Raw genomic sequence first — 27,094 nt, 5'->3', positions numbered from 1 at the left:
TTACCCCCCTACTGCTCATCACTCCGGCCTCATTAACATTGCTCTCTGGAACACCAGATCCATCTGCAATAAGACTGCAGCAGTTCTAAACATGTTCTGTCGTCTCAACCTTCATTTCCTATGTCTAACTTATACCTGGATCCCCCCACAACACCTCTGTTCCCGTTTCTCTAACCACCTCCTCATCCTCCTTCTCCCACATCTCTCGCGCTACTGGCCATGGTGGAGGTATTGGCCTTCCCTACCACCCTAAATACCTTTCCTCTATCTCTTCACCACCTCTTCCTTCTTTCCCTTCCTTTGAATTTATCTACAAATGTTTCTCCTCTCCTCACCCCATCCCCTTTCTAATCATCTATCGAACCCCTGGCCCTCTTTCTTCCTTCTATGAAGACCTTGACCACCTCCTTTCGCTTATCTCTCCCTCCCCCTCTCCTCTAACTGTACTCGGTGACTTTAACCTTCACTTATCTTCTCCCCCTCATTCCTCATCCCTCTACTCCATCCTTGACTCTTACCTCCTTTCCCCTCTTCCTTCTTCTCCTACTCACTCCTCTGGTTCCACTCTAAACCTCATCTTAAATTCTTCCTACCCTTCTTCTCCTGTCTCTACTCTTCCTATCTACCTCTCCGATCATGCCTTACTCTCCTTCTCCCTTACTCCCCTTCCACATCCATTCGACACTATGCCCTTTCCTCCCATCTTCTCATGGCGTGACCTTTGCAACTTTGATCCCTCCCTCTTCTTTTGACACCTGCTCTTCTTCTCTTCCCTCTCTCCAAGATTTCTCTTTATTGTCAGCCAATGATGCTCTATCCACTCTCTCCTCTTCTTCCCCTGATCAAATGTATTCCCTTTCTTTCTTCTGTCCAACCCGGAAACCCTCTCAACCATGGCTCACTCCTCATCTTCTCTCTATGCGGCGTCTCCTCAGGCGTCTTGAGGGACTCTGGCTCAAATCTCCTTCGCTTTCCAACCAAACCTCATATTTCTCTTACCACTCTCTTTATGACTCTTGTCTTGCCTCGGCTAAAAGGTCCCACTACTCTAACCTTCTTCACTCCCAAGCCTCCCACCCTCGCTGCATCTTCTAACTCTCTCACAACTTCTCTCCCCTCCTACCCCTGATCCCTCTACCTCCTCTACCCTTTCTCCTTCTGACTTTGCTAACTTCTTCTCCTCTAAGATTCTTGCCCTTCAGCAAAAAATCAGCTGCTCCTCTTTTCCCCCTCTTCTCCTCCCCCATCTACCTGTATATACGTTTTCTCACCTGTCTCCCCCTCTGATGTCTCCACCCTCCTTTCCAAAGCCCACCCCACATCCGCCCCTACTGACCCTCTCCCATCCCTTCTTATCCCCAAGATCTACCCTCTTCTCATTCCCTACCTTACTTCCTTCTTCAACACCTGCCTTTCATCGGCCACCTTCCCCTCTGCTTTCAAACACGCCACTATCATCCCTATTTTGAAGAAACCTTCGGCTGATCGCCTTCTCACCTCTAACTTCCGCCCTATTTCTCTTCTTCCATTCCTCTCTAAGTTGCTTGAGCGCCTCATCTACTCCCTGCTCTCAACATTTGTCACCAATCTCTCCCTCCTACCCCTCTCCCAATCTGGCTTCCGCCCTAAACACTCTCCTGAAACTGCTCTTACCTACATCCTTAACTCCCTCCTCTCTGCTTGACACTCTAAGCAATCCTCAGTCCTCATTCTTCTTGACACTGTTGATCACCCCTTCTTCTTAACACTTCTTCCTTTGGATTCACAGGCTCTGTTCTTAACTTGCTATCCTCGTACCTCTCCTCCCGCTCTTTCACTGTTTTCCTGGGGTGGCCGGTCCTCTCCATCCCAACCTCTTGAGTACGGCATACCGCAAGGATCAGTGCTTGGACTTTTCCTTTTCTCACTTTACACCTCCCTCCTTGCCCCTGTTATCTCCTCGTTTGGCATTTCCCACCATTCCTATGCTTATGACACTCAACTCTTCCTTTCTTTCGCTTCCTTCTCATCCGACCTCCACCTGAAACTCTCTTCCTGCCTTACTGCCATAAAGAACTGGATGTCTTCCCGCTTTCTCTCCCTTAACACTGACAAGACTGAAGTCGTCTTTTTCCCCTCCAACTCTCTTCCTCCTCCCTCCCCTCCTCCTTTCATTCATTTCCCTCCCACTAATCTCCCTATCTCTCTCCACGCTCCTAACCTAGTCATTCTCTTTGACTCCTCTCTCTCTTTCTCCCACCATATCTCTCTCACTTACCGTGCCTGTCACTACCACCTCTTCAATATTCACAAAATCCACCCCTCTCTCACATTTCAAGCTACTAAACTTCTAATCTCCTCTCTTATCTTCTCTCGCCTATTCTACTGCTCCTCCTTACTCTTTGGTCTACCTACTTCTCATCTGGCCCCCCTCAGGCCCATCTACCACTCTGCTATCCATACCCTCTGTCTCCTTACCTCCCACAACTCCATCTCGGCTTCCCTCTCCTCCCTTGGCTGGCTTCCATTTCACTCTCAACTTAAATTTCACTTTCTCTGCCTTGTCTTCAAATCTCTCCATGGGCCTGCTCCCCCCTACCTCTCCTCTCTCCTCGCTTTCTACACTCCCTCCCGCTCCCTTCGTTCAGCTGACCACTTCCTTCTCACTGTACTTCCGTCCCCTTGTGCCCCATCCCGTTTCCGCTCCGTCCAGCTCCTAGCTCTCCTGCACTGGAACTCCCTACCTCTCTCAATCGGTTCTATTCCTACTTTCTCCTCATTTCGCACCTCCCTTAAATCTCTCCTTCTCCGCCCCCGCCTTGAAACTCCCTCCCCTTCTTGCTCCCCCTCCCTTCTTTCTGCTTCCCTTGATTTTCTCCCTCCACTCCCTAACCAACCCACTCTCACCCTTTCCCCTCTCTCCTCCCCACCTCTCCTTCTCCCTCACATTCCCACTGCTCTACTCTCCCTATTGCCTTCAGTTTAATTGCTCTTCTTACTGGTTTGTTGATTGATTCATAATTGTAATTTGCTTCCAACGTTATATTGTTTTATGTTTTGTGTACCAAGTTGTTCAATTGTGCAGCGCTTTGGTGTAAAGCGCTATATAAACAAATACATACAAATACAAAATTACAGGATCTATGTGATTTTTGCGAATTCCATTACAGAGAATGTTTTTTTACCAAAACAATAAAAAATATACTGAATTCTCTTTTTTTGTTTGGGGGTGTCCTCCCCAAACCTCCTGTTTTTCTATAGGCCTAAACCCGCCCCAAATCCCATCTCCACCCGATTCAACCATTTACCCCAACCCCCCACGTACATTTGTACCAAATATCTGCATTTTTTTTTGTTGTTCATGTTTTTGGTAAACAAGCATTCTCTGTAATGTATTTGGTAAAATCACTGGATACCTTAACGACATACATACAGACTGGATTAGAAAACATATTTACTCTAAAGACATATTTGATTCTGTAGATTTGTGTAAAATGAAGCTATGTAAGAGTGGTCATTCTCCTATTTGTATTGTGCATGAGGATGAAATATAACATTGTTTCTTTGCACAATTAGTAACTACCAAGCACATGTATATTGTTGTGATTGATTTTAAATATGATGAATTGCACGATACAATGAAAGCAATATTTTATACAGAGATTTTATGAATATGCAATTTAAATGTATTGGCCAGCACTCTGATCTTTGTAAACATTAAACAATGAATTTAAAGAATACACACAAAAGGAACAGCTACTCCTCCAACAATGTGCATGCAGGCACACCTCAGGACACCCAAAACATGACCAGGTTTTTCAACTGACCAATGTTACACTGAAACATATCATTACATTCCAATACTGACACTGCCCACTGTCCCTCGCTCACATGGACAAATCTGCACTTCAACCCAACTCACTTATAAAATCCATGACACATCATCACTACACAGAAAGTCGCATTCTAGTGAATTACCCATTTTCATAGAAGACATCTCCCCTTTTGTAGAAAATTGAACAAATAGATTCTAAGGGAAGAAGATGTTTGTATATCAAATGTACCTGTTTCCACATTCCAAGTCCTTGTCTGCCAATACAAGTGTGATTTCTGAATCGGATTGAATTCCTTGAATCTGCACCCCTGGCTGACCAGCAGTTAAAGCAGTTAATATGCTAACCTCTTTCTAAAAGTTTTAAACAATTACACTTCATAGACAGCAACAACAAGAGGAGTCCCAAACGAATCTCCTTCGCCCGCAGCTAAATTAGAGGGTTGCTATGAGCTTCGATTAGTCAAATGTTCCAAGAAATGAAACATGCAATCAGCTTGAAACAAAAGAGGGCTAATTATACAAAATGAAGGCAGTCTGCCTGTGGGAGCAAATTGAAAAGCTACTGGCTTGCTGTAATGGGAGTTCTAATGAAACGATGGGCGACCTTCAGTCACTGAGACCCATCCGCCAGTGTCCTCTCGCGCAAACACGATCATGCTTCCAACCTGTTTTATTTTCTGGATGCAGGAGCCAGCATGGAGCTGTACATGGAATGGGGGAATATGGACCTGTGTGCACGTAAAAAAAAGATGTGCTTGAATCTTGGAAACACCATCTGCAGGAGGGTACACCCCCTTTTGGCGCAGCCGTTTCGCCGCGGGCCGGTTCGGCGCGGCCAGTTGGCCGCAGCGGCCAGTTCGCAGCGCCCATTTCGGCGGGGGAGCCTTTCTGGCGCCGCAGATTTGGCGCGAGGGACGTTTGGACACATTGGGCCTCATTACGACCCTGGCGGTAAGGGGTTTACGCCAGCGTTAGCTGCACCGACATCTTACCGCCAATTACGAGGTCCCTTAGCGCCATGGCGCTTTTAACACCTGCTTTTAGCAGGTGTTAAAATCCATGGCGCTAAGGGACCATGGAGTTAATTACGCCACCGTAATTTACGGTGGCGTAATTAACGCCTTCCCCACTCCCATTATGCCCTATGGGGCAAAAATGGGAATGGGGAAGGGTAGATGGGGATTGGGGACTTACCGCCCCGCCTAGGTCGGAATGGGGCGGTAAGTCCGCCTACCACCATGGCGTAAACGTAGTTTACGCCATGGTGGTAAAGTCACGGCCCAGGCGGTAACTTACCGCCTGGGTCGTAATGAGGCCCATTGAAGCCACATCTAAACTCCCTCACGCCAAATTTAAAAGCATAATTATTTTCAAATGCAGCACGTTGACAGGAACTGTGCCTGACAACTTGTTGCATTTGAAAATAATTTGGGGTCAAGTGACTGGAGTGAACTGTAGTATTTTTTATTGTGATTTTCCCAAATGCTTTATTACTATTGTTATTTATTTGACTGTTCAATTATGTGAGTTAAATATGCAACTTTTGCTGCCTCAAACACAAGGTCAGTTCGGTCTTGTGGTTAAGTTCCAAGCCTCACAATCTTGCAGGCCACGGTTCGTGGCTGAGATAAAGCTTTTAATGTTATTCTATTTGAAAAAAAAAATAATGTGATATTTTGCAAATAGAATAAAATTAAAAGCTTTAGCCCAGCCACGAACCATGGCCTGCAAGATTGTGAGGCTTGGAACTTAACCACAAGACCATACTGGCCTTGTGCCTGGGGCAGCAAAAGTTACATATTTAACTCCCATGATTGAACAGTCTAAAAAAAAAATAATAATTAAGCATTTGATATGATATGATAGTTTATTTATATAGCGCCTATACACAATGTGTTTCATGGCGCTATATAAATAAACTATCATATCATATGAAATGCTGTATTATTTTTTTTGGGCAATTCACAATAAAAAATACTGAACGACGCAAAACAATGACAATTCCCACCCCCACCCCCCGCGCCAAAACATCCCCGCGCCCAAATGTCGCAGCGCCGAATCGGTCGCGGCGAATCGGCCCGCGCTGAACTGGCCGCGCCTAATCGTCCTGCTCCGCTGCAGGACTATCAGGAGGGGCAGGAATGTAGCTGCACACGCACGTGAGCTGCTTCCCTCTCCCACAGGCCTCCCTGTCCCACTCGTTGATGACTTTGAGTTGCTGCACTCTGGGAAAGACAGCGCGAGTATTAGATTCTGATTTCCCATGCTAAACTCCGTGGATAAACATGCAAATATAAATATGAATGAACCAGTCAACACAATATGTGTAAGCTTATAGGCATAGTTTAACCTGTTCTTATGTTCAGATACATGTAGAGAGGAATAGAGCAGCGGTCCAACCATCCATGCAGTCAGTTCGCATCAGCTGACACCCCGAGAATCACACATGCTCTAGACACACCCTATACACATTCCATTCACAGCTGGTAGCCGTCCCATGAATGCACTGACAGCTCATAACAAGCTAACACAGCGATGCCACAAATGCTCCTCTTTACACGGCAGCACAGCAGACAGGAACTTACCACATTCCAACATCTTCCCATATGGCAAGGGCAGGGAGATATGTGACTCCACCATTCTCTAGATCATTAATGGTCTGACCGAATGGCCAAGTGGTACAAAAGTAATCGTTATTCTCTCAATAAACTGCTTCTATAAACAGACCTGAATGCGCTCAAGTTGTTTGATAGTTCAAGCATTCACACCCCACCTGTTTCATATAACACTAGGCATCACCTTCCGAAGTCCCTGGACATGAGTAACTATGCACTAACTTGCACATCATTAGAAACCATCACACAAACCATCTAGTCTATTCAACAGCTACCCATGCACTGCCTTCTGCATTCCATTTGGCAAGAGCCATGCACTACCCTGTGCATAATCATCAGCAACAATGGCGCCATCACACACATCGTCTTGCGTGCATCCACTTCACAGGAACTCACGCACGCACTTGTCTTGCTTATCTGCACCAGTTGTATCCCGAACATGTAGCAGCTTGTGCTTAGTGATTGCCCAGCCCACCGCCTAGACTGTGGCTAGGGGCAACATGCATGTATTGCAGTTCTGACTTTCAGAGGGTTAAACTATTCTTTCCTCCTGACTTTCAGGTACGCAACTTGAGTGATTATTTGATGTTTCAGCTGCGTCACCCGCAGTGGAGCATTCACTCCTCTCAGAGTCAGTGCTGCTGGACTGCTGGATGCTTGCAGTGCGTGGTATGCTCCCCCCTATCGTCCTTTTGACGTGATAATGATTGGCTCCCGAGAAATAATGTCAGCAAACAGTGTTTGGTGGGAATACATCTCGGTATCAAATTCCTTCCTTCAGCAGTTAGTGTGTTAACGGAATGTGATCTTCATTTATAGCAGGTTGCAGGGTGAACCTCTAGAGCACCCTTTGTAATGCGAATGATTGCGTCTGTCTTCTTATATGCCCACCAAACCAGTTTTGAGGGCATTTAATGGTGCCAGCGGATAACTTCTGAAATGTATGCAGTTGGAAAAGTTTCCTAGTGACCTTCACGAAGTATGAGAAGCTTAAATCACACACCTTCCCTCAGCCAAAGTTGGAATTAGTAAACATAAAAGATGTGATATGGCTCATATTGCGAAAAGATACTGTTAGGGGCATTTGACACATGCTATTGTAGGGCTCTATATCGCCTCTGAGATCTAGTCCCGATGCACATCCATGCTTGCAATGTCAGTGGCTGTCACCACTTTCAGAATCCCTACAGCAGGAAGAGGGCAACATGCAGCTTTGATGGAATTGTGCCTGGCACTTTCATACACAGGTTCCTTGTAGCAGCCTTCACAGGTCCTTTAAAACAATGTGTATTTATTAGGGCCTTTACAGAACGTAGAGGCCCTTTAGTATGTCCAGCATACGTTATATTGTACACCTTGTATTGGTGCTATTTCATTATATGTAATTTATAAATAACACATATAGCTTGCCTTGTATACCTACAGTAATGTCAGAGCAGAGAAAGTGCTTGCTCCTTCAAATATAACCAAAGAAACCATGCGATATGATGGCACTTCCTAGGCACATGCCCACCGTTTGAACATGAAGGCAGTACGTGCCCTTGCCAGGACTTGCTATTCAGTGAAAGAGCGTATGATTGCCCTTTTGGATAAGTGCTGCCAACAGTTGGCATAGGCTTGTAGCTCTTTGGTTGAGAACTGGCAAACTCACAATGCAATATGGCATTTTCAGGGCACTTGGTACTTCAACGCTTGACATAATATTGCATCCCAAGGTACATATGTGATACCAGTACCTGGGCATACATTGGCATTGCATGGGATGCATGGGCATTAATAGGCAGTAATGTGCCTGGGCTTAAACTGTCAGGGCGGGCACATACACTGTCACTTCATGTGCATATGGTATCAGTACTTGGGCATAACCAATCTATGCCAGGGCATTGTATGGCACATCATATGAACATGTTAGCAATATCCAGGCACAGGTGTTCTCATTAGTACTAGCCCACTAGAAGAATGAAGGGATGTGATGGCAGTTGCCAAGAATAACACTTGAATTGATCGGGGGAATGACATCTAACTACATTTATTGAATGATGGATCACATTTATATGGAAAACCTTGCTCAGATGGGTCTCTGGGCCCTGTGCTTTTAACAGGTCCAAGATGATCTAGCATTTGCACCCGCGCTAAACATTGACCGAATGCACGTAGCGCCAGTTTTGCTGCTCAAGTAGTGAAGTATGGAGAAAGCAGGATTTGACCCAAACTGTATAATCAAATAACGTTTACAAATAAAGAATCAGAATTTTTCTGTGGTGTCCACGACAGGCATCATACGAATAAATATGTTTACAACGTTCCTTGCAGACATATTACGACTCAGGCGGTAAGGGGTTTACGGCAGCGTAAACAGCGCCGACCCTTACCGCCTGAGTACGAGGTCCCTTAGCGCCATGGCGGATTTATCACCTGCTTTTAGCAGGTGTTAAAATCCATGGCGCTAAGGGACCATGGAGTTAATTACGCCACCGTAATTTACGGAGGCGTAATTAACGCCTTCCCCACTCCCATTATGCCCTATGGGGCAAAAATGGGAATGGGGAAGGGTAAATGGGGATTGGGGACTTACCGCCCCGCCAAGGTCGGAATGGGGCGGTAAGTCCGCCAACCACCATGGCGTAAACATAGTTTACGCCATGGTGGTAAAGTCACGGCCCAGGCGGTAACTTACCGCCTGGGTCGTAATGAGGCCCATAGTAAAACAAAAACACAGTCCACATTTCAAGTTAAGCATTTTAGATGATAAAGATTGCTGCACATCCTGTTTCCTCCATTTTGTATTTTCTACGCAGCAAAATTGGTGCTGAACACATTGGTTCCATTTTTGGTACAAAGGACAAGTATAGATTGAAGCCAGGGTCCTTTTAGAGAAGCTTTGAACTAGTGCAAGTTCAGGTAGCATGAGGGCCAGCAAACATGTTCACTAGAGCATTCTTTCAATGCATTTTTAATGAGGAAATAAGTGCTAAGAGTAGGACAAAACTGTCCTGGTGCAACACGGTATTGAAACCCTACGTTTTTGTACTTGGGACAATGTTGCCGTGCGTTAGTTGAACTTGCACTGTTGCAGAGTTTCTGTAATATCACACGAGATGTCTAAAATGTATTCTAGAAAAGAATTCCATAATGTAACTGTCACCTAAATGTTTAGGAGCTGATGATAAAAGATCCCTGTCCGGGGTGCACTGGCTAAAACTCCTTAAAGATGTGCATGATTGTGAGATTGCCAATGTAGGGCGGCACAAGACTGTGTTACAGGTTTACATTTATTTAAAAAAATTACACCTGCATGCTGTGCACCCTGAAGTTACCCTCACTCTGGATAAAGGGACGTGGGCATGGTATTGCAATTATCTAAGTGTGAACGAATGTATGCTCCCACAGTGATGGCTCTGTAAAGACGGGTTAGGTGAAGCATCAAATATATCAGACAAGAAAATGTTTCCTAATTTGATTTGCTCTACATTTGTATTCTGGGTGCCTGATTTTCATCATTACCTTAGTGAATTGGATATGCATGCGTATTTTGTGAATGATTGGAGCGTTTTCTCTTTCTTAGTGTAAAGGAACTTTTGTGTTCATTGAATGTAGATATAGTTAATGCATAAGAAGTCATGTGTTTGGCTGGCGTGGTGGTTTTTTGGTGATTGGAGGCACCATTAAGTGATGAGTATGTGTGTGTTGGGATGCAAGTGCAACGTCCTAGACAGGCAAAGAGATTTAGGGCCTCATTACGAGTTTGGAGGCAGCCATGCCCTTAACAAGGGCCTGGCTGCCTTCAAACTCGGGTCCGGGTCTGGGTTTCCGGAATGGGGAAGTACCGGGCCATTCCGACCTTGGAGGGCCTGGTATTTCCCCATTCAGGGAACCCAGACCATCCCCATTCCCGTTTGAACCCCCATAGGGCTCAATGGGAGTGGGGAGCTTGCTAAAAACGGGCCCGTTAATAGCAGGCCCGTTGTTAGCATGCTGGCACTTTTGCGGGACCCGCTGTCCAGAGCGGGTCCAGCAAGGGGACCTCGTAATAGGGCGGTAAGGGGTTAACGCTCTGGTGCCTTCATCGGCCTTACCGCCCGCCTAGTAATGAGGCCCTTAGACTATGAAAAATATATTAGCCGGCATTCTACTGCTAGCACTTCTCGTTGGGCATGACAGAATGATCATGTACCCATTTGCAGTTAGCTTTTACACATAATATAAACACCATATAGCCATACAGAAGGAGCAACAGTGTATTCATGCTGCAGTTGCAGAGGTTGAAGATAGAGTGATGTATAGTGCATTTAGCTTCAGCGCATGATGTTATTTTTTAAGAGATGTGCGAGTAGGTAGGTGAAGGAGATGGAGTCAGAGAAGGGTTATGGTAAAGGTGAGGTCCAGGGGCTGTGGTAGCAGGAGTTCAACCATGTTGGATTCCAGCGCATTTTGCAGGATGTGTTTTTGGAAGCGAGAAAAATGCTCAATGTGGAGCTGCAGATCTATTAAATTGTTAGCCCTGAGATAAGTCCCCCTTCCCTCCCACCAGATGGAAGTTAAGGTGTCAAGGTTACAGGCATAAATGCTGTGCCGATAACAGTTAATTGAGCTAAGCTGCAGGGCTCAGAGCAGCTGGGTTGGGAATGTTGGAACCTGGCAGGAAGGGTAGGGATGCACCCTTCGAAGGTTACATTTATGTGAGCAGGGCATTGGGTTCTGTGATGCAAAGAGGTTTGGTGAAGATTTAGAACACTATTGCCCTCACCCGAAGAGTGGTCATCCTATTTGAACTGCAGGCTCTGCATTCTAGGGACAAATAAATATGCAAAATTCACACATAAGAGTGGTGCTCCGATTACGTAATTCATGGGCACCTGGGTTCATAGAGATAATGGAGGAGGCTTGTTAGGGCAGTGCTGTTTTTTGGGATGGGAGGAGCAGAGGTGATGCTTATAAATGTATCTACAAGGATGGGGACCTGTTTGTGCGTGCCACAATGTCTGGTATAATGAGCAGGACCATTGTATTATCAAAACACAGTTGACTGCTCTATTCACACTTTGATCAGGATCTGACAGAGGGGAGCACATAACATGATGGTCAGGAATGTTTTACTTGTTAAATAAATATTTTATGGTAATACTCTACCTGTTTGTTAATCATCTCTTAAGTTTCGTAGTGACAATGTAGAAGGTCACATCTTTAGGGGAATGTGTTTAGATAATGTGTGACCAATAGGAAAATGGACTATGGGGCATAATTAGAATTGTGTATAGGTGCTAGCCAATGGGGAGTGCATAATCCTGTTATAATCTTTTTTATACATTGTTCTGTTTATTCGTGTTTTTCTGCTATAAAAGATGTAACTTCTTTGGGCAGGGCGAGCTCCGTGTTGGTTTGGTTCTAAGAGACCGTCTGATACCTTTACATGTAATAAAACTTGGTTTTCCTTGCAAACGATGCATTGATTCTTTGGCCTATTTGGGATTGTTTTTATGGTTCGGGTTTTGGGTCATTCACCCTACATATGCATTTCTGGTGTAACCGTGACTGAAGACAGAGACTGCCAGTGATGCAAGACAGATGGATGTCAATTGAAGTATCACATGATTGATATCTGTATAGCATGGTTGTGTGCTGACTGGAGGCATGCCTTTGTGGTGAATGTAGATGCAATTGTGCGGTTACTGGAATTGTAGATGGTAGGCATGTAGACTTGCATGGTTTATGACTAAGGAGGTGGTGGACATGTGGGCTGGGAGAGGATTGATTTGTGGTTGGGATGCACTTTGGTGTGTCTGTGGTTGCAAAGTAAAAGTAAATGGAGATAAATTTTTTGAATGGATTATAAAAGGTTTGTATTGCTCACAAGGAATGTTTTTCTTGTTTTAAACTGACATTTTCAGTTGCTTGTGTTTGCTTGCATACATGCAAATATCTCTGGTTTGGATGAGTGGAAAAAATGATAATTTGTTGAAAAATAGAGTGCAGCAATGACTGACATAGGTTGGTGTGGTGAGTTGCCTGGACTCTCCATAGTAACATGTGTGGGACATTAGCCACTAGGGACTGAGGTGCTCCCAGGGGATGATTAGAGGCGGTCCCCCTAGAGCCTTGTGCCCTCTCTCAGAGAAAGGGAGCACAATTCCTGGAGTCCATGTCACTGGCTGCCGACACTCCAGCAGACTACAATGGCAAGCAGCCCTCCAAATAGGGAGATAAGGGGTACTGATGCACTCCAGGTGACATAGAGAGACACAGTAGCTTGGCTCATATCTGGGAATTCCATTTCCCAGAATACACCACAAGGAGTGGGCCACTGCGTAGACCGGAAGATAGTAACACACAGGGGTGGTTTCGCCAAGAAGGAATTCCATCACCCAAACTAGGGAAACACTGCTTCTCCACCCATCATAAGAGACTGCAGAGCACAGTGGGGCCACCAAGTTCAAGCTAGGTAATTCCATGATGGTGCTGTCCATCACAGATGCTAAGAAAATTCGGCAGGTCCAATTAAACTCTAACAACATCTTTAACCCCATGAACCAATCACATTTCGCAACCACCAATTGCCCAATGATGGGCTTTAAGCTTCATAACGTGAATATCCAATCCCAGGAGGGAAAACAAGAGGAGAGGGGGGAAGAAACAATCAGTGACATCCTTAGAGAATAAACAAACCCCTCATGTGTATGAAAGGGGATGGCAAAATTAATTTAGTGTCTTGAAACTGGAGGTAGCAAATTTGCCAGATGATGATCCATTGCTACACCGGTATCTGCTGAACAGAAGAAGGATGAGGATGGTGATACAAACCTAGGGAAGATGGAAGCAAAGGTGGACAGCTGTTAAGTCTAGGAAGGCCTACAGGGGGAAGACTGACCAGAGGGGCACAACAACCCATGTCCACTCCAGGGACCCCTGGGCAAAGATAGTAGAGGATCCAGGATGGTAGAAGAAGTGGCCCAGGTGAATCACGAAACCGAAGGCAATGAGAGAGGCCGGATGTGAATGTTGAAACTCAAGGGCTAGGCAAGAGGCCTACTGTGAAGCATGTTACTAAGGTCTGGGAAGATGCCTGATCAGAAGCCATAGGCCCAAGGTCTAGGAAGAAACCTTTTGTGAATCCTAAAATTAAAGTCTGGGAATAGAACTGTAGTGAATCTTAAAACCCAGGGTCTCATAAAAAAGAGGCCTTCTGTGAATCATGAAACCCAAAGTCTAAAAGAGGGAGAGAGACAGGATGGGAGTCATGCACTGAGAGAAGGTCTAGAAGAGGGATCAGTTGGTAAGTCAGATGAAACCAAGGCCAAGGAGGGACCTACTGTAAATCCAGAGAGAACTAAGGAACACATGTGTGTTACTTTGCATTGGAATAGGGATGGACTCTGATTACCTTTGCTATGACCAAACTGGGAACTTTATATTATTAGCATAGTGTAGCTAGCAGACTAAATACACATTAAGGTTAGGATTCAGAAATGTCTGCTGATCACATCATTTGGAAATATCTCTGCAGTCTAAGGTGTCCCTGGAGGGACGAAGATGTATTAGAATAGATTTTAGACATGTATGCGTTATCACAAGTGGAGCACCAAGAGCACAAATGGAACACTACTGAGTTTACCCATCCTGACACTGTTTTATTTATATAAATCCTTCTTTACTTGAAGAGATTCCCTAAACCCTCACACATGTGTATTCTGAACTCAATACATTTTTTGTTAGAACATTGTATCAATGCCTCGAGTTCCACAAAGGTTGTGACTGCAAATTCAAACATTTTAGGACTAGTGCTTTGGGTTGATTAAGAGCAGATTAAATGTGTTATTGCAAATATGATGCTTTGGACAGGCTAATACGTTTTCTCATATATGTTACAAGATGAGATGAGTTCATGAGTAAAACATTGGCTAAGCATGTAACGCCTAATCTGTTCTTTCTCTTGAGGCAGTTCATTTTCTTGCATTAAGGAATCTGAATACCAAGGAGATCATGCATTATTACATTATGAATTAATTCATTCCTCACCTCCATAATGTCCTCCTTCCACTTCCCATCTTTCCTATCTTATTTTTTGCCTTTCAATTCTCCAATTTCCTTAAATTAATATGTTGTTAAATAAATAGTCCCTCCATCTCCATTTCCATCCGTTCCTTTCTCTGTATATTTTGTTTATTTTGTGTTACTGAAATGTTCCTTTTATCCTTCCTTACCCTGCTCTTACTTTCAGTTTGATCCCCTTTGATGTCTCCCTCTCTGCATCTCTCCCTCCTGTTCTCCTCTCAAATCATAAGAACGGCCCAACAACCATTTTCACGTAAAAAAGAAGTCCCGCCTTTGCTTTCTGACCTTGTGCATAATGGACATCGATCCCCATGTCTACCAGGCTCTTCACTCTCTGCTTTTTGGTTCTCTCTAGAGCCCTCAATGTCATTCGACTGGATCCATGAAACCACATGGATCCCTTTTTGCTATCCGAACCATGCAGGCATGGAATTCCCTTTCTTCTTCATTCCAGCACTCCCTCTGGCATGTTGGCCTCGCATGTCTCTTCGAGCATCCCCTCTGGCTTACGTGATACCTGGCTTGCTCTTTGATTGTAACATATTCCATAAGGTTTTGGTCCTCTGCAGAAGACAATCTGAGTCAGCCTCTCCAGGAATTCTTGGGACCATTTAACTAATAAGCCCCCTGGTCTATGGTCATGTGCAGAACCTCGTATGAGTGTCAACAGGATTGTCCTGACCCAGAAGCACTTACTACCTGTCAATAGAGGGTAGACATGAGACCACAATATATCCTCCTCTTCTGAGTCTTCTAGAAATGAAACAACTTGACTTAGGTCTGGGCAGCACAAGGGACATGGAGGAGGCTCTTCAGAGGGAGCAGGGTGGAAAACTGTGAAAGCAAACCGTGGCCTTTTACCTAATGTTGCGCCTGAATGCCTCCCCTGCTCCAATGCAACAAACTGTTCTATTATTCCTGCTTCATGTCAGGCTGGCAACTGCATCATTATAAAATCACCGGTATTGAGGCTGTGGTTGTACAATACATCAGTTCTTAAACTGATATACATTAATACTGTATATTGTACATTTCCGTTAAAACGTCTATGTGAATAGTCCTAAATGCAGAGAACAATATCAAAATCTACAGGAGAGGGAGAGACGGCCAGACAGCGAGAGAGACAGAGAGGGAGAGAGAGAGAGAGAGAGACAGGGAGCAAAAAAGAGGGAAGGAGTGAGACACAGAGAGGCTGCTGTCATGGTTACACACATGGTGGAAATGGAACACATCTAAAGGGGGAACCCATGAGGGTGGGGTGGGGCTGAGTTTGGAGGAGGGGTGGAGTTCTGAGTAGGCAGAGTTCTGAGGGGGTGAAGCTGGCAGTTGAACTAAGCTCAAAGGAAATGTTCATAATGGTTTCAACATTGTGCAAAGTCTTAATGCTGCTTCTTTCCAAAATCCACGCTGTACATCAATTCCACTTTAAATCAATTCCATGCCAGTGTGCCCCCCAAAAATGCTATCATTTGCCACTTTAAGATCCCTTTGGGATTACATCACCAGAAAAATAACCTGAGAGATGAGATTGTCCAATTATTTCGCTGCAAAAGTATAAAAAGTGCTCACCTTTTAAACCCAGCAATCTATGGAGCAACATTCCCTGGAAAACAAAATCCAAATATGACACGTGCTTTGATGACAGTTTAAAACAAAAATATATATATTTGTATATTAGTTTATTTAGAAAAGCGTTTACAAAACCATCTTCCTATCACTTTCGAAATTCAATCACAGTTTTCCTAAATATGCACAATTAGTCAATTAAGAAAAGCCTTGCCCTCTGTTAAAAATTGTCCATGCTTTAAAATTCAATCTCCTGAAGTACATCACCCACCAAGGTATGCAACACTCGCACTCACTTAGCTTTTTTATTTGTTTTTGGCAGACATTCCTCTTAACCTAGCAAGTGTCAGAGTACTCGGATCAAACCACCTCCTATTTGATGCCGACCGTCATCCTTGCTGTCCTTTTAAGTTCAAGCACTCTTTAGTAAAATCAATCAGCGGAATAGTGAGGCCTACTTGTTCACCTCTTAGAGCGGTTGCCCACCATTCCCCAGCTGATAAAGATGTTGCAATGTTTCTCGCACTTCTGTTGGGCCACAGAAACTACACTCTGCTGAAATTGTGTGGACTTTTGATTTAGCTGCCATAATATCTCTAGCTGGTAAGAGTGAAATCTAATTCTCATCAGATGGGTTCTGTATTCAGGATCCGGGAATCTCTTTAGATAGCTCTGTGGCTGGCCGTATGGATTTTCCTCTAGCCTCAGCTGTTTATGGAGTTTGTACTTATTTGCCTCTTCTCCATTCGCGGTCCAGTCTTTTTCCCACAGTTTTTTTGGGTTGTGTCCGGATTGGTCAAAGGTTCTTCTGGAGAGAACTTGGTTCTAACTAGGGGTTTTCTACAGTCACCTTCCCACATTAGGCCTATATTTTCTCGCATCGCTAATTCACCTTGGATCATTTGGAAGCATATGCTCGGGTTCTGGGTTATATATTTCCTATAGAGGCACAGAGTTTTCCAATTCACAGATGTTCCCAGTGAAATTAAACCTTGCTCTCCCCGCACAATTTGGATAAGTATTGATTTTGGCAATCTGAGAACACGTTTCCAAAATGTACCTTCAGGCAACGGCCAGAGCTGGCGGGAAGTAGTCGCCATGGTTTCTGCGACATAAGTTATTGTCAGGACAACCTTGGTTTTATAGAAGTCTATCGCTGGATGCATGGTGAAGGCGCAGAATCTTTTTCTTCAGGATTATGGCTTGATTCGCCAACGCTTCCATTTTCCTTATCAGGGCAACCCTATTGTCCTTATCTGCTGGATTTGAAGAGATCATCAGACCCAAGTATTTAAAGGATGAAACAAGCTCCAGTTTTTCTTTGCTGATGTTCCACCTGAAAGTTTGCTCTCCGTTATTGTGCGTCTGGAATTGCATCACCTTAGTTTTGCCCCTGTTGACCGATAAGGTATTCAGCTTAGTTTAGGCTTCCAATCAACTTAGTTGTCTCTGCAGTCCTATTGGGGTCCTGTCAATCAAACCAGATAATCAGCATATAGAAGATGGGTGATCTCTTGTCCCCCTATTTTCGGATGGAAGCAGTTGCAGGCTTTCATAAATGCAGAAAGGTCTGAAATATATACATTGTAGATATACAGAGCAAGCGGACAGCCTTGTTTCACTGTGCATTCCGTTCTGATTTTATCTGTCAGCAGACCTTCCGCATATAGCTTTACTCTTCACAAGGTGTTCATGTATAGGGCTTTTATCTGATCTATCAGGTCAGGTGGGCACTTCCAATTGGTCAATTTTGTCCACACCTATTGCCGACAAACACATGTCTTGAAAACTGGATGATCATGAATGGGCTGGCCTTGAACAGGTCCAAGACTGAACTCATGATTGTGGGGTCACCCAGTATGATTTCTAAGCAGGACTCTCTGTACAGAAATGTCCATCTTGGTGACGTCAAGATCAATACTTTTAAGAAAGTAAAGTCTTTGTGGATTATCCTAGACCAGCACCTCTCCATGAAGGCCCACGTGGGGAGTGTAGTCTCTGGAGCAGCATACTACCTAAGACTATTTGCCCATCTGTGACCCCTGATTTCTCAGCGTAATGCGGAAACGCTGGCACGAGCCATTGTAGGTGCAAAAATGGATCATTGCTGTAGGCTTTTGACAGGTATTAGCAAAAATGAAATAAATCGCCTCCATGTGATTCAAAATGGGACAGTGAGGGTTGTTACGGACCTGGCAAGGTAAGACCACATCACGCCAGCCCGAAGAACTCTGCGCTGGCTCCATGTGGAGGCGAGAATCCGTTATCGCCTTGTGTTGGATCACCTTCAAGAGTTTCTTGGGGATTATGCTATGCTACTTGAATGATCTTATTATAATGAAGACTACTTTACGATCACTTACATCTAAGGAACACAAAATGCTAGTGATCCCCAGAAGTAAATCCAAAAGTGTGGCAAAAGGAACATTTGCAATAGCAGCACCGGTGGCTTGGAACGGCCTGCCGCTGGATCTAAGGCTGGAATCTATGATATGATATGATATGATATATGATATGGCATTCATAACGCGCCTATACACAAGTGTTTCAAGGCGCGATGAGGCAAGGGATGGGGAACAGGGCAAGACAGACAACGATCTTACTAGGCCCACTGCCATTCAGATCGCTCAAGTGCATGGGAAGGGGGAAAGGGGAAAGTGCAAGGGGGAAAGGAGAGGGGAAAGTGTGATACATGGCATAGTAGAACATTTAGATAGTAAACGGCCGATGGTGCCAAGTGCAAGGTAAGTGCAGACATAAGTGCTGGTAGGGACTGTAGGGATACAGAAAACAGTCCCCAGGTGCAAGGGTTGCCAGGGAGGCAGTGCAGGTTGTAAGAGGATTCAATTCAACACTACAGCTAAGTCAACGCCTAGTCTATAATACTGAATGAAAACCCTTATTGATATATCTTTATGTCCAGTTCATGCGTTCTGGATGACTACCCCTATATAACACCCCTCTCTTGGAATCCCCCTGACCCCACTGAGCCAAGAAGTAGTTCTGTTTTGCAAGTTAAAAGGTTTAATTGATAATTTAAACAATATATATATATCACACTTTATAATAAATTAATAATTGAATAGCACACTTAATCTGATATGATAAAGATCAACAACGGAGAATCTGGCACTAGCACACTTCTTATAATCACTAATGAGTTGACATGAAATGGATAAGGTAGCACACTGGTAAATAGGAACAAAAGAAGAAGGTGGTACAAAATGCTTTATAGAGTTCAAATGGATGCAAGGTTGAATGAATGAAATGCAGTATAGAAATACTCAATATGATTTCAACAAAACAATGTAATCACTTTTCTCTGGCAATCCCCTCCCCCCCTTGATGCAAGGCAAGGAAATGGAAGGAAACACACAGTTCCCAGAAATGCAATCAAATGTGATTCAGTTCACCCCGGCAAGCTTAGACAACAGAAGTTTGAAAACACAGATAGGAGTTTTGAAAACACAGGCCCAAATGCTTTGATATGTGCTAGCAATGGATGAGAAATATGCTGGAAACGCTTTTTAATTCCCTTTCAGAGGTTCAGGGTGAGTGGTATCTAGTTAATATTAGTCCAGGCTCACACTAGCAATGAGGCAGGGATAGTTAGCAGGTTAAACGAATTTCTGGCAAATGGAAGGCAAGCAGCAGCAGTTTTTACATGTGAAGAAATTTGCAAATCGCGGTAAAATTCGCGGAAAGCCTAGGATCTCAGCTTCAAAATGAAAGTTACTGCAAGTCTCTAGCACAAACGGTTGCGGAGATATGAGCGATTGAATAAAGGTCGTTTTTCAGATTTGAAATTTTAAACGCACACTTTTTCAGCTTTAAAAATGATGGCGGGATAACACAATTGCTAAGCTGCAGTTCTACTTAGGTTAAAAATGGATTGAATTATATTATTTTAACTAAGAGATGGGTTCTACACAGTTTTACTATGTACTCACACTATATTCTTGAATTAAATGGGCCTCGTCACGGATCTGGTCAGGGTTTTAAACTGGACTCTGGTCTGGTCTGGTCTGGCCTCTGCACTTCACAGTGATCTGGGTCAGCTCTCTCTGCTGGTCTGGGTCTCTCTGGGTACAGCACTGCTTTCTCTCTGGATATCTCTGTCACCGGGTTCTTGCAAAAGTTCTTGGCAAAATTCAGACGGCTCACCCGGCTGTCTGAAGAGTTCAGTTGCAAAAATATTTTGAGGCCTGCTGACAAATACTCTTGCTGGCAGTGGCCTTTTTGGTTAAGGTTCTGAAGTCTCTGTTTATCTTGGAGTCTAAGGGTTGGCTCTTTGAAGATTGATGGAGGTAAGTATGGATTTTTCCGGCAGAGTGCGTTGCAGCAAATGGAATTGAAGGTCCCTATCTGTCCTGACTCTCTGCTTTTATGTGTTTAGAATGTGGGTGTGTTCTAGCATCACTAGACTTGCCCCTCTCACTTGTCATTGGTCCAGCTTTCATTCCTCCCCTTGATTGGGGAATGAACTGTGAGTCAGAGTGATGTCATTTTATGGCTTGCCAAGAGGGCACTCCCTTGTCAGATTGCACACATTCTATATTTGATAATAAAAGACATATTTCACAGTTACACAGTTGCTTGAAATTACATATACATGGTGTGGCTGAATTTAGCCATGTCTCTGTCCAAATCTGCTGTTTCTAAGAGCTTGCATTCAGAAATGGCACATATTTCACTTTTTAACTGATTTCTCAATTTCTGACATGGACCCAACTTTACATGCATGTGCGCAGGGAGTAGGGACATTAACTGATGAAGTTTCAGATTTTTAACATGCACACATTTAGAGTAATATCCACTTTTCCGCTAAAACCCCCCTGAACACGCCACCGGGTCGAAAAACCTCTTAAAATGTGGGCAGAAAAATCACAAGAATTATGGTATCATTTATAAAATTTTCACATGTCCGCACCATGAGTTATTAATCTTTTTCTAAACAATATTCTGGCTACAAAGGGGTGTGGTTTTCTCTCAGCACAAGGTAGAAATACTGGTTAATCCAGTTCTGCCAAGCCAGCTTGCTCTCACAGGCAGTGCCCCTCCCAGCTCCTGCCAAGAGGAAGCTACATTTTACGACTGCGTAATAAAACCTTTGCCTGAGTGAAGAGGGCTTTGTTCACTCTCCTGCAGAGCACAGGTAATTCAATTATCAGATAGATGGCATATCCTTAGTGTGGGCAGCAAAAGGAAGGTTGGCCTGGGAACACAGTGGTGACTCAAGTTCCCCTCCAGATGGGGGTAGCTGCCAAGCAAAATAAAGTTCCTTAAACCAGACCTTCAGCTAACTGGCAGGTTTTTTGTTGCTTTTTAACTTAACTTGCAATTTTACACATGCAGCTAGGATGCTGATTCTAAGTGCAAAACTATGACATTTCAACAGTTACAAAGGCATGTGATACCAAACATAGGTCACTCATTTAATCTAAACATTTTCGATTTTAGTGTCTTTAAATCCAGTGCAACTTAAACTGCTGCAATCCACAGCTCAGCCAGTCTTGTTATAAACCTTGTCTTATGATCTTCATTTCCCAGATTTTGTAGGCACACAAAACTCCATTCTGCCAAATGTCTGCTGGTGTTCAGTAAATATTTTGCACATATTGCAATGTTTGAAAATAGGCATTTTGACTTGCCTTCAGGGAAACACAGGGTGGTTTTAAACTGCCGGCTTTTGGATAGTGGTGAGTACTGGTACTGCACCCATTTTTGGGATTTAAGAAAATGAATTCCCAACAGTTATGGGTTTGCTTTTGGCAATCAGCATTGCCATTCCCAATGGTTTCAGACTACTGTGTGGGTAGTCCACTGGTGGTTTTAGGCAGTGTCCTTCTGTGCCCATAACATCGGCAAAAATGGGTGGCAGCCTATTCTTCATGCATTTCCCTGTGCATTTTCTGGGAAGCTCTGGCCATCATGAGGTTTTCCATGTCAGTACTGCACAGTTTTGAGGTAGGGCTCGGATGCATGGGTAAATACATCCCACAAGCCCCCCTCTTGCGATGGCCATTCTATTTCACTAATGGGACTCGCAAGACCTGGGATGTTTCCTCATCTTCTTCCAATAGATGGCACAGTTCAGCATCTTCTTCTCCATCCGGTACTGATCGATCGGTTCTCCTCGCCGGTCCTGATGGGAATATTGGGCGGTCCACTGGGCCCATTGGATCTTCGTTCCTGGTCTCCGGATCGTCCTCCTTGGCCAGTCTCAAGGTCTTCTTTCTCCTAGGACGACAAAGGAAGAGCGGCAATACCTACTCATAGACGTTTTTCCACCACTGTTGAGATGGTGGGACAGCATATGCATTTCATCATGACGAAACATTACATTCTTATTTTGATAAAAAACAGTATAACTAAGAGACAGTTTCATGCAAATCACAATATTTTAGAGACTAGATGTGGTATGTTTTATGATTGGAACAGAATTAGTCTGAGACAGTACCCGCTAGGATTCCAGAGGATTCCTCCAGTTGTTGCAGAGTGTGCCTGGGATGGCAACATTTCAACTGGTTTATGTGGACCCACTTGTCTTCCCCCGCTGCCAAAGGACCTTTGGGGATGTGGATTTTGTAGGCCACAGGGGAGATTTTATCGACGATCTCAAAGGGTCCCTTCCATGTAGGCAAAAATGTGCGCTGCTTGGCCTGGTTCCTTTGGAAGTTGTATAGATAGACCCGGTCCCCCACCTGATATTCCTTCCTGGAAGTTTTCAGGTCATAGTGGGTCTTCATGCTATCAGCTGATCTTTCTAGATTCTGCTGAGCATAAGCAAAAGCATGTTGGAGGTGTTTCCTTAAATTCTCTACATACTCATGAGTAGTGGAGGCATTTATCAGTGTCTGCTCTTGGGTCCTGTAGAGCAAATGCTGAGGAAGCACCATCTTGCGCCCAGTCATCAACTCAAATGGTGACATTTTGGTTGCAGATGAAGGGGTAGATCTGATAGCCATTAGGACCAGAGGTAATCGGATATCCCAACTTGGCCCAGAATCTGCCACAAACTTCTTTAATATGCTCACAATGGTCCGGTTATATCTCTCTACTGCCCCAGAAGAAGCTGGTCTATAAGCAATATGCAGCTTTCTCTTGACCCCCAGTATCTCCCACATCTTTGTCATTACTTCACTGGTGAAGTGGCTACCTCTGTCTGACTCAATCCTTTGAGGTAGACCAAAACGGGAAAAGATGTGGTTAATCATCAAGGCATCTGCCGTTTCTGCCTTGCAGTTTGGGGCTGGGAGACATTCCACCCACTTGGTAAACAAGCATGTCACAGTCAACATGTACTTATTCCCCCTAGCCGAGCGAATCACAGGGCCTACAAAGTCGATTTGTAAATCTGACCATGGCAGTGTCATTCCCCTCTTTTGTAAAGGCGCCCGGTGCGTAAGGGATGATGGCTGAAATTGTGCACACACAAGACACCCCTTCAAATATTGGTTGAGGTCCTGCCCCATGTGTGGCCAGTATGCAACCTCTCTTAAGATTTCCAATGTTGTGTGAAACCCCCTATGACCGGCAGTGGCCGCATCATGGGCGTGACTTAACATCAGGCTTCGGAATGAGGTAGGAACCACCCACTGATCGTGGCCAGCTTTGGATTTCCTTACCAGCAAACCGTCTTGGATTCGGAACATTTTTGGACATTTCATCAACACTCTTAGGTCCTCTTTCCCAATGTAATCGGTATCCGTCAGGGGAAAGTTCTCAGGGTCCTCAAGGTGCTGGTAAAATGTACCAATTATTGGATCCCCCTTCTGAGCAGTAATCAAATCAGCATCAGGGGTCTCCTTACTCCATTGTGCAATTGAAAGGTCGTTGTGAGCATTTGTCTGGGACCTAGTGATGGCAGTGACCTGGATTTCCCCCAACAGGGACTCAATCTCAATTAGATCCCCTTGGATGGCCCCGGTTTTGGCCAGCTGATCAGCTAAGTCGTTTCCAGTTTTGTCTGGTCCCTCTACTTTGGAATGACCCTTGATCTTTTTCCAATAGATGGTCATCTCATTCGATGTGACCAGATCATCAATGTTTTGGATCAACTTCCCATGTTTCAAGGGTTTGTTGTTAGCACATAACATGCCTCTGGTTTTCCAATTAACCAGGTGCTCCACGAACCCGTTCCGTACATAATCCGAATCTGTGATTATGACCAGTTCGTGGAGTTGATGCTGGACAGCAGTGAGGATGGCTTGATGCACAGCCATCAATTCTGCCACCTGACTACTTCAGGGACCAATTTTGTATCCAGCGGAGGGTTCTGGGGACTCATTCACCCATGCATTCCCTACGCCGGCCACCAGTTCTTTCTCCCCGTCGTTGTCAACATGGTAAGAGCATCCATCCACATAGACAGTGGGCATTCCCTCACACTTGTCCTCTTCAAAGACTTTGTGGGGGGAATTAAGGTATGCCTCCATGTTGTCCTTGATTTTCAGACTTTCGTCCTCGAGACAGTTTTCTCTGGCACAATCATGCAAGTCAGCCAGAGCTTGCGCGAGTGGACTCTTCTTGTTTTGGCCATATCTGACCTCCACAGGAAAGCCTTGCATTGACAGAATCCAGGAAGTAATTCGGGAATTACTCACATTTCCGGCCCGGATTCTGTCACTTTGGAGATATTGCAGAGGCTGGTGTGGAGTCTCCACTATAATGTGTTCCCCCTGGATAAACGGGCGGTAATTCTTCAATGCCCACACCGTTGCCAGGAGTGCCTTCTCACAATCGTTGAATTTTTCCTCCACAGAGGATAAAGTTTTGCTCGCATAGGAGATTACTTTATTGACCTTGTCATGCTTTTGATATAATACGGCCGTCAAGCACGTATTAGAGAACCCTGTCTCCAGGAAGAACTCCTTGTTTCTGACAGGGTAAGCTAGGCAAGGCGCTTGTGAGAGGCTTCTTTTGAGTTGTTTTACTGCCTCGGCTTGTTCTGGACCCCATTCCCACTTGACCCCCCCCTTCAGGAGATGAATCAGGGGTCTGGTGATCTCTGCGTAGCCCTCAATGAACTTTCTGCTGTAATTAGTCAGTCCAAGGAGGCTCCTTAGTTCCCGCAGCGTTGTGGGGTCTTTCAGTTTCTGAAGTGCTTCCACTTTCTTTTCCTGGGGACAAAGACCCTGAGGAGTAATCTCATGCCCCAAGAAATTAACACGGGTTCTACACCACTGTGCTTTTTGAAAGGAAAGTTTTGCTCCGGCGGCCCTCAACTGGGTCAGAACATAACGGATCTCCGCTATGTGTTCCTCCACAGATGAACTTTTGATGAGGACATCATCTACATAAGCCAGGTTACCCCTTGCACCCAGGTCAGGCATGGCCTTGTGTAGAAAAATGTTGAATTCATTGCCGGAGTTGAGGTATCCGAAGGGAGTCCGGGTCCAGGTGTACTGCTGGCCCCCAAAGGTAAAAGCCAGCTTGTATTGGTCCTCCCTACTGATAGGCACAGTCCAGTATCCATTGGTCAGGTCTATTGCAGTGAATACCTGTGACCCCAGGATCTGGGCCAGCCCTTGGTCAATGTAGGGCAGAGGCCATCGGGAAGTATGGACCCGTTTGTTGAGCTCCCTGAGGTCGGCGCAGAGTCTCCACTGGCCGTTTGGCTTCAATATCCCCAGCACCGGATTATTGAAGGTGCTGTGGACTGGACGGATTATTCCCCGGGACTCAAGGTTCTTAATTATTTCAGTAAGGGACTCCATTGATGCGAGAGGCAAGCGATATTGCTTCACAAACACAGGAGTCATGCCAGGGTCCGTGGGGATTGTTGTTGTGTGGATGTCAGTGCGACCACAGTCATATGAGTCTACCGCAAAGAGATCTTGGAAATCCAAGAAAACTTGTTTCAACTTTTGCTTTTGTTCCAGAGTCACACAGGCATCAGCTAGGTTGACTCACTCTTCCACCATCTGCCTGAAGCCTGGAAAGACTTCTGGTTTGGCTATTTCAGCGGCCTCCTCCAGCTGGGTGGAGAAGTCCCTGGTCAGAGTGCTGATTTGGACCGGAGGCTTCAGGTGGGAAAGGCAGCCTTCATGAACCTGGAAAATCACCTCATCCCTCATGAAGTCACACGTCACATCTTCCTTACCATACGGGCAGGAAGTGTACACCAGGAAGTTCCCCCCATGCCGGGTAAAAATCCTGTCTGGTGTTGCGTTGTCATCACTGTCACTGTCAAAACAGTCCTTGGGGATTGGTCCTAACAGTTCATTTCTAAGATCAATGGAGAAATGTCGGTCATCAACCGCCATTCCAATAATGGTGCCTGCGGCTAGAGTAATACTCTTTAAGTCGCTGTTATCCACCTCTATTGGAATGGTGTCATGTTCTATGTTGACTAATGGTGTTGGGTTTACCCCCAACCCTTGCTGTTGGAGAGAAGCATTTAGATGTATGTAAGCATCAGGGTTTTTCAACTCTTGTCCCCTTTTAACTTTCACTTCCAGGGAGAATTGTCGGGTCCTTTCTGGGATGGTGACTTCCTCTTTAACCTGAATTTCAACTGCATAAGGTAGCAATTGAGCTGACCTAAATGCTTTTTCTAGATCATCAAAGCCCATGGGATTATCCGCTAATCGGGACCAAGCTTTGAAGTTTATTAGGTCCAAACTAATGGCAAAGCGATTGAGAATGTCACTGCCTAAGTAAAAGGCGGCAGTGACGTCTCGCACGACCCAACAATTATGGACTATGCTCTTGTTGCCAATGGAGATTTTGAGCATACACCTGCTTGGCAGGAGATGTTTTGAATTGGGTGCTTCCAGGTCCATTTCCCATTTGTCTATCGGTTTGAAGGTGGGAATGGCTGGATCTTTTGGGAGTTGGCGGAACATGGCTTCGCTGATGAAGCTCTTACCGTGGTTCACACACACTCGAGCGAGAACAGAGTCCTTCCCATCATTTAACTGAACAGGGATGAACAACTGCTCTCCAATTTGCTGAATCTCAGCCAGGCTCTGAGCTGATTTCACATCTTCCTGGACTATAGAAGTGGTAGTTTCTGATTGTGGATTAGTATAGAATTTCAGAGTGT

The sequence above is a fragment of the Ambystoma mexicanum genome, chromosome 5q (genome assembly GCF_040938575.1).
Source record: "Ambystoma mexicanum isolate Mex_15411 chromosome 5q, UKY_AmexF1_1, whole genome shotgun sequence".
In the NCBI taxonomy this organism is placed as follows: Eukaryota; Metazoa; Chordata; class Amphibia; order Caudata; family Ambystomatidae; genus Ambystoma; species Ambystoma mexicanum.
Note: the sequence above shows the minus strand (reverse complement) of the source record.